The 13,536-nt window shown below is 43.2% G+C and overlaps 1 protein-coding gene across 7 annotated transcripts in view; it reads right to left on the bottom strand.

Moving 5' to 3' along the window:
- The window catches only part of PID1 (phosphotyrosine interaction domain containing 1), a 94,579-nt gene that overhangs the window by 67,607 nt on the left and 13,436 nt on the right, over window positions 1–13,536 (bottom strand). The window lies entirely within an intron of this gene.

Genomic DNA, 13,536 nt, shown 5'->3' with positions numbered 1-13,536 from the left:
AGCTATGATAGTGTTTTACTACATTTGCTGTGCCCATCATGAATGGGAGTTCTGTTTTCACTAAAAAAACCATTCTCAACAAATAAAAGGCAAATTATTCTCTGCAAGAAAGCCACCAGGATGAAATGCCTATACACGGATTACAAACTAATTATCAAGTTCATACAGCAATAAACCTGGTATTCAGTTAGTGAAAAGGGCTGCCAAAATGTATGCAAGAAATTTTCTTCCTAGAACTCTAGTAACTAAAAAAATCTGAAGGTAAAACACACCATTACAGGCTTTTATATTTTCCTCAGCTACTCAAGAAACCTTTCATACATCTACATTTCTTCACACATGGGCACAAGAATCATCTGAGAAGACCCTTCAAAAGCCCTTTGACTTTCACTCACTGCCAGGGGTTTATTTATAGCCTTGAATCAGAGGGTTTCAGCCAAGCCCAAAATGATCAAGGCCATTTTTACATACCTACACCACAATTTAAATTAGACCAATTAACATGAACAGAATAGTTTAATGAATGTATCAGGACCAGGTTTCTTGTTCTCTCTAAATATACTCCACATAGATGAAAGCACAGGGCAGTATTTCCCCAAAAAGGTTCACATGTGAATCCTCTGCAGGCACCCCAAAATGGCTCTATAATGCAGGTGGCATCCCACTGTGCTGAGGGGCATGGAGAGCATGGCAAGATGGGATTCCCTGCTCGGAGCTAGTCCACACAAGGCAGGATGCTCCCACAGCACCTCCCAGAACAAATCACACAGCATCCAGCCATCAGCAATGGCCAACTGTCAGCAAAATTTTGGATATCACAAGGTTAAAACCTCTACCCTCAATTCACTAATATCTTCCTCGACATATTTAAAAAATTAAATGCTTCCCTAAATGGCCATATTGAAGTAATTAAGAAAAAAAAGAAAAGAAAAAAAAAAAAGAGGGTGGAAGATAGTTAAGTTACTATTGGTGTTCTTGGCAGATGAGATATACACTCACAAGAACTGGACTTCTCCCCGGACTGATAAACATAAAGCAGACTGCCTTCTGTGCCGGCTGCCAGCTCAGCCCAGGGAATAAAAGATGTTTTCAGTTCTGGAAAAGATCCATGTGCATTGAAACACTGAACACTCTGCAAGGCCTCAGTCCCTTACTCACCACAGGCCTGTGGGCGCCGGGGGCTGCTCAGAGTACGTAAAAATACGCATATGGCAAAGTTTTGCAGAAATGAGACCTTTGTTATTGTAAATACATGCAGATTTTCATAGCAATTACATTGCAGCATTTTTAGGGGCATGACTCCTCTTTTTATTATTTCCATTGGCATGGCTTTTCCATTTCAGCTTGCTTTAGTTCCAGTTCTGTGATAATTTCACGGCAGTACACTCATGTGTGAGTATATGCAGCATGAATGGCTCACCGTTTTCAGATGCGACTACTGAGGATTGTTCTGCATTTCAGGAGAGCAGGTTTACAGGATCTATTTATGGGTCTCATCCTGTACCCAGCCTTTGAAAACATTTCAGATCTATTTTTGCCAAAGAACACAGCTACTGAAAAAACACTGGGGCTGTCTAATCTGGCTATTGTTATCACAGAGCTCACCTTCCTTAAAGTTCTTGCTTTCACCCCTGATCACCTAAAGTGGTAACAGATCTGTTAGTATGGAAACCATCATAGCTGAAGGATTTCAAGGGGTGAATAAATTTAGGAATCTTCTCATTTGCCTCCAAGTTTTCTGAGCACCTCAATCACAGTTTTAGATGTTGTCTGCAACAGGAACAGATAAAACCTAACTCTTAAAAAAGCAATAATTTAAGACAGAAAATCACATGTAATCACACATCTATAGTAAATGAGGCACTACAGAAATGCCAGACTATGGAGGAGGTCAGACTAAAGTGATACATGATTTGAAAGAAGGCAAACAGCTCTGCCAGGAATCAGCAAGGAAACCAGACAAGTTAATCACTCACTTGAAGTATGATACAGCAGCCAAATGACACTGAAACCTCAGTGTCAAGTCACCCAAGGAAACCACCATGCTGCAGAGCAGCCCAGGAAGCCCATGCTTAGGAAACACATACAACACGACCTTGCTGAGCAGTGCTGGAAACAGCAGGACTGGAAACAACTAAGTGGTACTGGAAAACTCAGAAGATACTCATGATCTGAAATAATTTCATCCTCATGAGTTACAGGTAGATCAGACAGCTTGCAGGGCAGCTTGCTAAGAGGGAGTGATGCCAGTGAAATGCCACCTGCAGAGTGTCAAAAGCCCCTGTGCTGGCCCGTAGAGAACTGCAACAGGCTAAGCCAGGAGCCAACAGCAAAAAAAAAAACTGAATTAACAGGGAGGCTGAGCAGAAATACTGAGGACATAAGTGTTTGCCAGCCTTGATTGCCCATTTTCTGTAAATATCAGTATCTTCAACCCCACCTGTCCTTTGCTTACCAGTAACAGCATAAAAAACATTAAGCTCCGCAAACAAACAGCTGCACAGCACCTGGTACTGCTAACATCTCTTCACTAACCTGGTTTAGAAGCTGAAATAAACGCTACACTTTTGTTTCTAAAGGCAAAATCTGGTCAGCAAAACCCATCTGTCACTGGCTGTGCTCCGAAACACATCTCATGCTAAACCCCAGCTTGCAATTGCACAAAGCACATCCCACTCACAGAGCTCCAACAGGCACACTGACCAACCACTTGTCTCCTTCAATACACTAGAGCTGTATTTTGCCCACTGATCTAGTTCCTGGAAAAGGGGAAAAAGGCATGACCCCCTTGCCCTTATCCAGCAGCAAAAGTTTCAATATTTTAACAGTGATTTCAAACAGGAGCAAAGCCAAGCCTGAATCCTCAGATTATCCTTTGCAAAACCCCAGCATCAGCATTAGCAAATGAAAAGATCAAGTCAGTTGGCTCAGACAGACTGTAATTTCTGTACCTATATTTATTAACAGTAGATACATAAAATTGAGGAAAAAAAGTGCTAGAAAAACACACACTGATGTTAACCAGCATGGCAAACTGAATGCACTAATCCTTTCCTACAGACAGGAAAGATTTTCAAGCTGTTTCTTTTAAGCTAGTCACTGGGTAGGAAATGCTTTTTAGACAGAAAAATATTTTCTTTTCCAGAAGACACCAAAAAACCCAGGCAGAGAGCACAGTATATGTTTAGATGAGAATTAATTACTTGTTTACTGTGGTAGTTCGTTACACAGCTAATCCCCACACATTGTCTAAACAACTTATTTCCTCTGGTGAGTGAGGAAAGGTCAACATAAACAAAACAATTTGATTTTTTCTAAAGAAGAAGATGCAGACCACTGGCAATACATCTGCAGGGTGTAAAAAGCTGAAGAGCAACATCAGAGGATGTTCTTTGAGCACCTTCCAGGTTTTTTAAGTGAAGGTATTCCAGAATGAAATGTTACCAAATATAATGGAATTGAGATGTTCCAGCATACAAAAATATTGTTCTAAACCAAGACCTATTAATTCTTCAAAGCTGTGGCCTGTAGTTTATCATTAGCATCTAGAAGTGAAGGATGGTTATAACAGTCAATTCCATCTCTCCCCTGTGGCTAAATCATGTACTAGCTAAATCATTTATGAATGTCAAAGGGTGACAAGTTTCAGTTAAGATAATGAGATTCTAGAGGCTCTGGCCATCTGAACCCTGTTTGTGGATTCTCTTGCCAATTAAAAAAAAACACCCAAAACAAAACAACAAAACACAAAAGGAAGCAATCTGACAAACTGATTTTACTTAAACTGGGTACTAACAATTTAGCATTAATGCTACCACATATCTGCTAGCTACATACCAAGAATAAATATTTATACTAGTCACCACATGCCGTTAGGCATTAACACAGGGTTAAGAAGATGTTAATTGAATCATATATGTTGGAAACTGAAATAATTTTGCTCCCTTTGTAACTCTTCAGCTCCTCAGGCAAGGACCAAGGCTTTGTACATACAGCATCTCAGCAAATGGACACACAGCATCCAAGGCCTGGCTGCTGCAGGAGAAGAGGGCAAAACAGTCAAGGGAGAAAATCAAGAAACTGCTCACTCGCACAGCAGGAGTGGGCAGCCTCCCCAACAGCCAAAGTGCCCTGCTGATCCTGGGTCAGGTCTAAATGAGAACACATCCCTCCAGTAGCAAACACTGCCTGGGTGTGGAGATATATATTCCAGATCTTTGTAAATATGACCCCTGTAAGTGAGCATCCTACCCTTTACTGTTAATTTCCACAGAGTATCTATAATATAAGTGCTGGTAGCTACAACCATTATTCTTTTTAGCCATCTCACACCCACTGTTCAAAGTAATTCTTTATATTGACACACTAGTTTTCAGGGGAAAAAAAAATCAAAAGAAACCCTAAAGAACAACAACTACACAGTGAAAGTGAAGATAAGCTTATTAGGGTAAAACTTCAAACTCCCACAGAAGTTCAATAAAGTCAAGTCAGAAAAGTAACACCACGTTAGACTTGTTGGTTCAGACGTTACTAAGTGCTGGCCAGACTCCATGCTTTCCCTTTTTATTTTACTTACAATTAGCTGGCAAGAGAGATGATTAGCTAGAAAAACCACATTCCCTTTTGACCTCCAGGTGTACAAAGCAGAACAGCATTATTATTTCCTAAAGCAAACCCAGGATCTTCAGGCAGTGTGCAGTAAGGCTTCAAGCAGCCACGGCAGCAAGTCACCACACAGTGTTTATGGCACAAACTCTCACTATGGAGCCATCAGCTCCTGGTCACATCTATCAAGGCAGGCTCTGAGTGTCATGGCACTGTCAGGCAGGCACCTGCTTCCAGACTCTTTTTCCAAAGCCTTGTTCCAAGGCTGGACCTGTACAAACCACTGCATACATAAGAACTTAAAGAGGACAAGATTACAGCATATTTCTGTACAATGATGTGCACTGCCAGCTCAACTCCCTGTTCCACTGCAGATCTGGACTTTACCATCTCTGTTCCTAGTTCATACCCATACTCAGGATGAATTAGAAGGGCCAAAGAGTGCAACAACAATGCCAAGTATTGTGAATCATCCAGGCAAAGCAAGGGGAGTTACTCTGGTGCAGGCAGCTCTGTTCACCAGGGGAATGTCACCATACAGCACACAGGATCCACTCACCTTAGCACTGCTGGCACTGAAACCATCTTCTTCCCAGTGGAAAAACTGATTACATTTAGGAGGTGCTCATATGCTTTAAAGTCATTCCTCCCCACCTCCAATAGATGGACAAATTGTGCTGTGTCAGTTTGTTCCTGTTACAAAGTAGTCCCCAATTCCCCTGGAGAGCTCCCAACAGCTCTGTTCCCTCCCTGGCCAGTCCACCCCACTGGCATCGCAAAGGGAGCCTTTATCGGCTCCTCTAGCCCGAGAGCTCCAACCCAAGGGCCTTAATAAAACTACTGCTGCCTGATCGGACCTACTAACTGGGATACTGGAAAGACTAACTTTTCTGGAAACTGTGTTGCACAGCCAAAACCACTCTGGACTGAGGACTCTGCAGCACAGCTGTGATTGTTAGCAGCGACTAACATTGTTATCTAGAGCACATGTAAGGATTTGAGAGTAAGAACATGTTGGAAACAATGTTTTCTTTTCTCAGGATAAGGCAGACTGTTCTTTAACTTCATTTTTGTAATGATGGCTGCTGGATAAGAATCATTTGTTTGTTCCTGATAAACACTGAAAAAAAAATAAAAGTGGGCATTTTTCACCCTTTGAAAAAACAAATCCAAGACGTTTTCACAAGAAAATTTGGAAGTAAGAAAAGATCTCAGAAGCAAACTGGATCAACAAATAAGCTATATGGGTTTGGGCTGAAAATAGAAAATATTTCCTGAGGCTCTTGAGGTGTGTCAGGCTCCCAGCTGTGCCGGGCAGCAGCTGCAGCCACCATGGAGCACCAGGGCTGGTGATGCTCTGAGCCCACTGCCAGGCAGCTGCCATGGCCCTGCTCCCACCCTTCTGTGACACACTCCCCTTTCCCCCCCGCCAGAGGGGAGCAACTGGGTGACTGTGAGGCATATTAACACTTCCATAAGTATTCTGTAAAGCAGATTCCCCCCAGCCCCAGGCGAGCGGGCGGTGCACTCGCTGCGTGACAGACGTTCCTCTGGCAGATACAGAGCAGCCCCTTATCCAAACAGCATTAGGGCCTGGTCCAGGATGACCTCAACAGCACACATTTTCCAAAAAGAGTCGTACAGAAACATTTAATTCAGCTCTCTTAGACATTAAGTCTTGTCTCATAAAGCTACTCTAAAAAAAAAAAATCAAGTAACATTTGGACTTTTAAAAAAACACATGAAATTTCTTCTCAGTCATAATAAAAGAAACATAGCAGAACTCCACTGGCATTAGTATTGGCACTTAGATTTATACCAACACTCTCAAAATCTGAATTTGGACCAAAATCAAAACCCACATATAGACAGGGGCAAAGTTTATCCCCATGCGAACAAAATAACATCTCTTGTAGACATTAATGGCTTCTGAAACTCTCTAGCTTGATAGACATTAGTGATTTAAATGCCAAACCACATTCACTCTGTTTATCTTGGGAAGCTCAACATCCATGTAAGAACACCCTCAGACCATAACAGAGGAATGAAAGGTCAGGCTGTTACTTTCAGAACCAGTGCAGTAAACTTAAACAAGGTATGGGCACTTCCCTGGTCAGTGCCACGCACTGCAGCTGGCTATTTTTCAAATATCACGTAAGCAGCATGAACAACTTCTGATACAGAGAAATAAAAAGCTCAACTTGAAAAAAAGCAATAAAAATATACTCTGAAAGTAATTTAAACCAACCAGAAGTGAGCTATTTCAGTGCTAGGTATCTGCAGGTGTGGCTCCTGGGCCATGCCAGGCTGCTCATGGACCTCTAAAGTGCCCAGCTGAGGATGACCTGCTCCTCCCACAGTCAGAAGATCTACATCACTATATAGCACTTAACTTCATCCAAAGCCTCCTTAGAGTCTGTCTTTCTGACAAACACATGTAGCTATCTTAAGCTATACAGATCTCACTGCCCCAAACAGCTGGACCCTGCTCTGCCCTGCTGGAGCACAGTCCCAGGCTCAGAAAACCTCTCGAGATTATTCAGTCACAGGGGTGAAAACCCTAAGCTTCAGCTCTGAATGTCTCTTTCCAGCTGAAGATCTGTCCATGACTCATTTCAGCTCACACTTGCAGCTCAGCATCTCTTCAAAGGTGACTTTTCCTTAGGGGAGATGTGTTGCAGTTCTTTAAGGGGATTGCATCAGAGATGAGCTCCACCACTTCTGCAGCCTGAGACGTGTCAGCATTTTAAATGCGAGCAGGATGGGGGAGAACAGCTTCAGGAAAGGAATTATTAAGCACTAACTAGAATAAGTGAATATTTTTCACTGTCTTGAAGTGCCAGGGCTTTTCACTACCCTTGACTACAAAAGGCAGTCACCTCATTCATTTAGAGATGAGTCTCAGGCTGGCTATAATGCCCAGACAGGCTGCCTGTGCCTTGGCAGACCCTACAGCAAGACTGGTATTTCTGACAGGGCTATTTCCCAGACCAGGCAGCCCCACTTCCCACTGAACACCCCCAAGGAAATGATCTGAACTCGGTGTGTGATGGCCATTGAGGAAAACAAAATCCCAAGTCTTCACAACACGTTAAATCCCGGAAACTCTGGGTCCTGTTCCCAAGCCAGAAGGTGCAGGACTCTGAAGGGCAGGTACAAGGAGTCACACATGACCTCAACAGCTACAAGAAAAAGACTGACTATTGCAGCAGCCATCTGTGGGAAAAGGCAACAGCAGATCCTACCTGTGCTTCTGCAACCTTTCAAATTGTTCAGCTCCCCCTTCCATAGCAACTCTGTATTTTAGAAGTACAAGATTAAAACATTGCCCTTTGAAAATGTTACCTGTCCCAGCACCAAGCTTCAGGCTCTTTAATGAAAAAACAGCCTCTACGCACCAGATCAAAGCAAAAGTCAGTCACAAACAAATGCTTCCTAACATTCTTTATAAACCACGGAACAGTTACATTGCCATCTCAAATAGCAAGATAAAAGTTAATGGATTCAAAAGGCTATCCCAACGCACCAAGCTAAGGCTGCATGCCTAAATCTGAGTGATTTAACACTCCTATATCAAAGTGAACTGTCCAATCTCAGAAAGTAACATCCCTTCTGCAGCCTTCAGCACCGATGCTTCATCATCAAGGATGTCAGAGAGAGGGTTCCACCTGTCCCATCATCCCAACAGGTAGCACTGCTGCTGGCAGTGCAGCACAGCCTGAGGGGAGCCAGGGCCACAAACCCACAGTTCCCAGGGCAGCCCAGCTCAGTAAGGGTGAACCTGAACCCAGCTCCAGACCTAGCCAGTCCCTATGCCTCATCCTTGGCTGGAGGATCTCAGGGCTTTGGGTGTCTCAGAAATCACTGATGGGTTTTGTCTTTGTTACTTGCCAGAAAAAGCAAGCACCCAGCACTCCTCAGCAGCACTGCACATCCCTCCAGCACTTCGTTCTAGCAGTAGGCACCAAAGCTGTCTTTACTATCAGGATTTTCTCAAACACACAGTACCAAGCTCAATAGGCCCTTTCAGCCACACTATCAAGAGGCCAACATAAAATTTTCAAAATATCCTTCCTTCTAATTCTAATCCAAACAACAGAGCACAGCTGTGAAAACTGAAGCCTGTACAGATCTGCGCTGTATGGGCTCCTTCTTAAAAGCACTGGGACAGGATTCAAGCTTCTACATTTTCTGATTCAAATTTATAGTCAGGCACAGAAAATTCCCATGGACTAGGGAAAAAAGAAAAATGCTTAGGCTGACAATTTTCCGAAAGATGAAAAAAATTCACTGCTGTCTTCTGCTGACACACTGTGCAGCGAGCTGGGACAGAAGTCCAAACTGTGCCCTGACAACCAGGCAGCTGAGGGAGCTGCCAACTGGTGTTTGCTTAAGTTCCAAAAGGTACTTTTCTGGTCAAAAACCAGAAAAAATATAATAAATGCCACACGTAAAAGCTAAAATTGGGCAGAAGGTTTGGTTAAATAAATAGCCTCAAATGAGAGGGAAAGGGATTAAAACACTGTTTTTGAAGTCTGATGTACTCTTTTCCTAGCAATTTTGCTGCTTGTCTTTTCACTCTCCAGCTCAGAGCCAAAGCCAGAATAACCAGCACACCATAACAAAATTCCCAGTGCTCCTCTCCCCAGCAGAAGGCAATACTAGAAAACCAAGGACAAAATTCCTTAACACAACACTGGAAATCCAATTCAGCATACTAATTTGGATGGGATAGTTTTGATGAATAATAACAGAAATTTGGTTTGCCTGTTTTTCTTAAGCAGAATGACAGGGAAGAAGGGAAGGGTGATTTCTCTCCCCAAGAAACTACCATTTTCAGGTCAGTGTCACCATGATCCGTTCAGAAAGCACAGATTAATCCTGACAGCAGGAAAGCTGGTCTCCAGCTAGAGGAAAGCCGCAGAGTGGCTGAGACTCACTCTGGAGAGCCTCTCCCTGTAGCCATTCAGAGAAGGAATGTTGCATCCAACCCTCCCTCCTGTCCCTCAACACCCAGACTCAGGGAGGGGAAGGAGAACTAGAAACTTGCAGGTTCAGATGATGCATTTGATGTTGCCACCATCACAATGCCTTGGCCCCTCACAGACCCCAAACTCCTCTTATCCTGCCTTCCAGACAGCAGAATTACTCAGGAAGCTCCATAGCAGAGAGAATTGTTCATTTTAAATGAGACCATACAAACCCTCTGGATCTCCTGTAACAGTCCAATGGATGGGTTTCCAGCCCAGCTCTTGAGGTTCAAGGTTGGTACTGACCCCATTGAAGCTTGGATCACATCCCACTGCAAGAGCTTCGAAGCAGTTACTTCACCAGTGGGACCAGACTGAACATCAGTTCTCCTCTCCAGACACTCAGTGAGTGGGTAAGATTTCACAAGAGCACAGTCCACCAGGTAAAACACTCTCTGGAAAAGCCTGGCCTTGCAAAAAGCTCAATACAACCAGCTGGAGACTTGTAAACTTACTCCGGGGTCATTCTGCAAGCTTCACGTGAGATGTATGGAACAACCATCCCTCAAACCCAGAGCGAGCTTGGCATAGGAAGAAAGAGGTGGCCACAAATCTGGGCTTCAGGACACTTAATTACATTTCTATCTGCTCTCAGTGTTCTTGGCAGCTCCCATCAAATATATCTGGAGAAAGTGTTTTCATGTGAGAAGACATTTGAAAATTGTCTGGCATAGCACAGACCCAAGGCCACAAAGGGTGATGGTGCAAGGACTCCAACTGCCCCGCTGCTGTCCCAAACCCAGCAGCACTGTGCTCCAAGCATAGCTCCATCAGCAAAACTCACCAGCAGCAACTCAAGTTAGAAATGCTCCTGCTCTCATTGCCTGGAACCAAAACCAGCCATTAGTCTGTGAAAGGGACATTTATTTAAATGGTCCTAATGAAAACACTTACAAAAGTTTTTCAAAGACCAACACTCCTGAAGTCGTCACCAAACTGCCAAGGGGTCAGTTCTATGAGACCAGCTTAGCCATTCTGAGGCTATGTGTAATTTTGTAGCAGCAATATCATTAAAAGAATATTAAATACTGGCAATACACAAATTTTCGTTTTTCCTTCGGATTCTACGCACAGATTTATATTTGCCACTCCATATTTTCAGGATGTCAGCAGGAAAAACAAATCATGAAATGTTATATTAGGTCTTCTCAGGACACTTGTACAATCATCCACATTTAACATCTTTGGTCAAAGAGTTTGGATACAGTTATTCAGAAACAGCTGAGAAGACTTAACACTGTCACCTGTAACTGTTCCTGCTATTACATGAAGTGCAAATAAGTTCAATTCCTATACATGAAAGCCCTATGGGGGAAAAAAATATTGTAAGTACTAAATATTGCTTAAAGGGACTTTTCAGCTACACATTTACCTGTCTCTGGGCAATCAGACTCTCCTCTTGCCTGCACAGAGCCACATCAAATACACAGTAGTACTGTAAGGGTGAGGACTCCTAGCCCAAAACCTCAGCACCAATCTGAGGCATGTCTGTGGAGAACACAGCCATGCCTGGAAGGAAACGTCTGGGACACCACTGCTGACTGTCCTGTCCTGCTAGATGACACCAGGGACACACAAAATCTGAAACAGGCACTTAAAATTCTGAACTAGACTGAATGCTTTATCTTGCCTTTCTTCAAGGAAATCACTGCTTAAATTTTTTGTCTTGGTCATCAAACAGGCTGGCAGTTTCATAAACAGAAACTAGTAGTACACTGTAAATGAACCCTGAAGATTATTCCCACAGGGGGTTTTCCACAAGGCACTAACTGATCTTGATTTTCTTTTGGTCACAGAATGCTTCCCAAAATTAACATTTTTCCAGAGACATTCATTTTCTACAAAGAATAAATAATGTAGAAAAAAAGGAACTGCCTGAGCTAAGTGGTGCCAGATGAGCCTCCTGGAATCACTGGGCTTTGTTTTAAAGATTCCTGACTGCTGTAAAGTCATAGCAGCAAATGAGTGCAAAAACACTGATGCCTTGAAAGATAGCCCGAAGCCATATAGTGCCAAAACACCGGGCTGCAAGACTTCAGACATTTGCAGCCACATGACTTAGGCTTAAATTTCAAATACTTACCATTTTTTCCTTCTGACATAATATTTAATGAAACCAGAGTTCAGTAGTAGTATCAGTCCTGCTATACATGTCTTGCAGCAGTTTCTGCCTAGACAGCTGTTTGTGTGCTTACAACTAGCCTGTATTTGGTTTAGAAAGGCTTTCCGTATGCTATAAAAATTGGAAAACTATTGTTTCAACTGACTGGATGCTGTATTTTTAACACACATATGCATGTGAACACTGAAAAGGATTAGAAGCTTATTTTAAAAGCACCAATAGCACCTAAAACCACATTACAGCTGAACACATGCAAACACGTCACCAAACCACAGTGGCTGTGATCACCTAGAAGTCATCACACATGTGTAGATCTACCCAGAGCTCACTTCTCTTTAATGAAAGATCTTTTCAATGCTCCTTGTACAGGAAAGGCAATTGATGTGTATACTAGAGGTAGTAGACGCATGTAATATACATGAAATTAGCAATAGTCTACAACCACAAAATTTAAAAGTAGATCGAAGATGCAAGGCTACAAGTACATTAATAAATCCCTGTAAAAAAAGCAATATGTTTATGAGGCCTTGGAAAACAGTGCTCACAGCCCAAAGGTGAGCAGCAACACCCCAATACTGCTGCTTTCACTTTTTTCACTTCCATTAATAGCTACACTGTTGTTTTACTGCTGTATCGTAATGATGTGGAAGTACATTACACCAGCCACTCAAAGACTTCGGTAAAGCAACCCTACACAATCTTATTTCTCAAGGACTTCAGAGGACCTGCACAAGTTACATGATGGCAGAGTAAAGCCCTGGGGTTCAGGAAATCCAACTTGCCCCAGTAAAGGACTTGAAACTTCCTGCCCTTCATCACTCGCTTCACTTCATCTCATCTTGCCCACCCGCAGCTCTCCTGCACAGTATTTCACAGCACATTAGGAGAGATGTGCAACTTTATGAAAGAAATAAATTCTAACAATACACTACCGCCATCCATTATTAAATCCTTGCCCAAAACTGGCCCCAAACTGTGGGTTTCAATCAGGATACTGAAGTTCCAGATGAGCAGACAGAGAATCACTGAAGTCCTACTGTGAATTGCATGCCTGTATGAAGCCAAGCAGTGTCCAGCCCAAAGCTCCATGACACAGCACCCCTGTCTGTTCCCCTCTTCCTCTCCCCACTCATCTGAGCCCACCCCCTGTACCACCCACAGAAGCAGAGTGAGACCTTCTCTGAAAAGAGGGCTCATGAGCATGGCTCAGTTCAGGGACACCCGGCAGCACAGCACGGGGATGGGCAGCACCAGCACTGCTGCACCGCTGCTCCGGGGGAAAAGCTGTTTGAACATGGTGATCCCTGTTACACACGTGTGTCAAGAGAAGCAGGGAAACTTATAAGCAGGGCTTATAAACAGCACAACCTCAGAAACTATGCACACTGGGATTTATTATCTAGAAACAATATCTGGCATCAAGCTTCCAGGAAAAATTAGGTTACAAAGCAAATAGCAGCCACCTCTCAGGCTATGAGAACACCTTGCTTGTCTTCAAACACCACTTCAGAGTCCTCACAGGAGCATCACTGAGACCACCAGCTCCAAAATCCCAGCTGTGCTGCCAAGGGCTGCTGAGCCAGGCACAGAGGGTCAATGTGGAAATAGTTTTAAAGAAAGATTTCACAATATTTTTGGCATCATTTCAACAAGTGCCACTGCCACAAACATCAAGCCATAAATCAGTACTCACTGCTTATAACCATTTATATGATCTGCTGCAAACACGGCAAGGCAAATCAGATCAGGCAGCTACAGTGAGCTCCAGACTGCAGTCTC

Source organism: Anomalospiza imberbis, chromosome 10 (assembly GCF_031753505.1).
Source record: "Anomalospiza imberbis isolate Cuckoo-Finch-1a 21T00152 chromosome 10, ASM3175350v1, whole genome shotgun sequence".
Classification (NCBI taxonomy): domain Eukaryota; kingdom Metazoa; phylum Chordata; class Aves; order Passeriformes; family Viduidae; genus Anomalospiza; species Anomalospiza imberbis.
The sequence above is the reverse complement of the archived record's forward strand: the minus strand, read 5'-3'. Positions and strand labels throughout refer to the sequence as shown.